This window comes from Lycium barbarum, chromosome 10, assembly GCF_019175385.1.
Source record: "Lycium barbarum isolate Lr01 chromosome 10, ASM1917538v2, whole genome shotgun sequence".
In the NCBI taxonomy this organism is placed as follows: domain Eukaryota; kingdom Viridiplantae; phylum Streptophyta; class Magnoliopsida; order Solanales; family Solanaceae; genus Lycium; species Lycium barbarum.
In genome coordinates, this window is record NC_083346.1 from 31,526,066 (window position 1) to 31,529,192 (window position 3,127).

General features: G+C 27.5%; 1 long non-coding RNA gene across 1 annotated transcript; it reads right to left on the bottom strand.

Moving 5' to 3' along the window:
* Positions 1-409: 409 nt before the first annotated feature.
* LOC132615950 (uncharacterized) lies at positions 410-2,385 on the bottom strand. Its single transcript, XR_009572908.1, has 5 exons — positions 2,285-2,385; positions 1,886-1,951; positions 988-1,076; positions 754-788; positions 410-596 (listed from the first exon to the last, which is right to left on the bottom strand). It is a non-coding gene; the product is annotated as an uncharacterized LOC132615950 (long non-coding RNA).
* Positions 2,386-3,127: the final 742 nt, after the last annotated feature.

Genomic DNA, 3,127 nt, shown 5'->3' on the forward strand with positions numbered 1-3,127 from the left:
ATTATAGTATTTGCCACAAATATTTTCATATGGCTAAGAATCCATATCTTTAGCCATGAAATAAATTGCATTATAGCTAAAAAGAATATTCATTTGCTACGAATATTGAAAATTTATAGCCATGTTCTTCATACGTGGCAATTGTAGGAGTATATGTCTAGCTATGAATTCAAAATCTCATAGCTAAAAGTTCATACTTTTTTGTCACAAAGGATAAAATTGTAGCAAAAGATTTTCTTCTTTTGCTATGGAAATAAAAATTTGTATCCATGTTCTCATTTGCGTGGCAATTATATGTATGTTTAGCTACGAATTCAAAAATTGCATAGCTACTAATTGAAAATTTTGCCACCAATATTGTTAGCCACATCATGTAACTGAGAATTCATTTTCGGCATGAAATTTATAAACAATATCATAGCATAATATCTTCAATTGTGTAATAAAAGCAATATATTAGAAAACAAAAGACTGAAAGGTTCAACACTATCATTCAAAATAGTGAAACATCACTTTATTCAAACATATCAATATACTTTTGCAAGAGAAAAAAATAATTATTCATGCCCCTATTGCTTCCTTCACTCCTCCACAAGCTGCAATAACAATTAAAAAAACAAATAAGAAAAATGATACAATAAAGGATTCTTTTAAGCAATTAAAGTTTATTTATTAATATGAATATATTTTTTTTTACAAAAATCACATATTTACTAAATGAATAATATAAAAATATATAAATAAGCTACTTACGGTTAGATTTGCATCATTTGATTGTCGATTTTGAGCTGCAACAATCATTTGAAAAAAAATTTCCCGTCATTTACCACAAATATATGATCATATATGATCCTAAACTACAAATATAGTGCATACATAGCTACAGAATGTAGCTAAGTTTGGGATCATATATTATAATAATTGTCGCTCCATAAGAAAATTAAAGAAGATTAAAAAAAAACTTCATTATTTACTATTTTTTCTTACCAAGGCGATGTTCCACATATGCTTCTTGCCCAATCTCTTTCCAATCATTTACTTTTAAAAGCCAAAGTTCAACTTCTAACATTCTCTGCCTTGTAGAAGAAAGAGCAGGAAGTCAGTAAAGGGAAAAATAACAAGGAAGGTGGCTATCAAATCTATAAAGCCCATTCTAAAACGCCATATACTTGATACAAAGCTAGAAATATAGTTTCCCACAGTTATAAGAAGAATTTAACACTTAATTTTCACCAAGTTACATAGCTTTGGCTTCAAATAACGACTGTAGAAGTTCAGACGGATCAAAATATTGAATAAGATCGAAAAGAAATTAGCCAACGGGAATTCAATAAAATATACTACTTCAAACTGATAGATATAGAGAGTTAATAACTTAAATAGTCATTCAACTATATCAAATTCCCTATCAAAGTCATTTGTTTTGTATCAATAAAGTCACTCAAGTTAAAATACTTTATCTACAAAGTCAATAGCCAAAAAATAAAGAAATAATCACATAAACCTCCCTCAAGTTTCATTTCGTTTAACTTAACGCTTTTGTGGTTATGCATACCTCTCATATTTTTATTTTAAAAATTTTAAACCTAATTATTATAAATATAAGAAAATAATTAATTTGTCCTTATATATTCCTCCAACGTTATGGTGTCCTTTAACTAGGGCCCTGTAATTTTAACTGCTATAGATAAATCAATAAGTTAAATAATAAAAATGAAATGACTTCGAGGTCAACAGGTGAAAATACAATAAGAAAGATAAGTATAAGCTTTAAGAATGAGAGAGGAAATTGCCTACATTATTCAGAAGGATCAGTAATTTGAGCAACTGTAAGCAGAATAAAGCAATAAATTGTTGCTGTAAAGACATAATCAGAATATCTTACATGGGTGAGCTAAATTTTAGGGAGAAAAACTTAATCAGAATACCTTACTCCTTCCATCTTCAAGTCCTACAAAAATAATTAATTTAGCCAAAGATGATTCGTTAGGTAGCCATAGTTTCAAATTCTTATAATAGCCATATATCTCTCAATGAATTTGGAGTGAGTTATTTTTCTTTATGAGTATGAATAAAAGCTTTTTGAAAAATCTTAAAAAACAGAGCACACAATACAAGAACAAAAAAAATATACATTCTGTTGCACATAACTTGTATGAATTGATTTTTTAGGCATATTTGGTAATAGCAAGTTAAGATATGAATGAGTATATAACCCCGGATTGCTACAATCTGATGCAATTTTGGCCTTTTTTCCGGTGAATGACAGAGGAAGAAGACGTACCTTTTTTTTTCGGAAATGGTTGTTTTGAGAGTTTAGGGTTTTTGGTTCTCTGATCTCTCCAATCTCCTTGTCAATTTTATTTTTACTCTCTAATCTCTAATAGGAAAAGAGGACTCTAATTTAGGCACAAAAAAAATTAGAGGGAAATAATTTGGAGGGTTTTTTGGCTAATTCATTTTCTCTCTTTTTAATTTGAATTTCATGTTTCCCTCCTAATAATTATAACAACAAAAAAGAAGCTCCGGTAAGAATATTTTCTTCTTTATTTAGTAGTACCTTTCTATTCGATGTACAGACGTACAATATTAGATTTACACATTTTATTATAACTTATTAATCATTAAACATTATTTTAAGTTAATACGTATTAGATGTAAATTATGGTATAGATACACTTCTGTAATAACTAATAATTCAATTATTAATCCTTAGTTTGACTAATTATAATAACATTTACAATAATTATTAGTTAATTTAATTTAATAGTAGATCATAAAGGTATTGTTCAAATACATTAGGTTCAGTTAAATAATAATTCTCGAAACACTTGATCATGATAAAATTTGAGTGACACATAGTAAAGTTTTGTTTAAATTCGATAAAAGTAGTTAATCAAAAGTAATTAGATATAATCACATATTTATTTAAATTATATTTGAAACACAAATAAGATCTTAATCGAGTCGAATGATGAACACCTCTAATTACACTAGATCGATAAAGGTATTATTTCAATATATCATGTCCAAATAAAATAACATGAATACTCAAAACACTTGATAGGGTGAAGCTTGAGGGAGACTTAGTGAATTTCTATTTAAATTCGATATAATTAGTTAATAA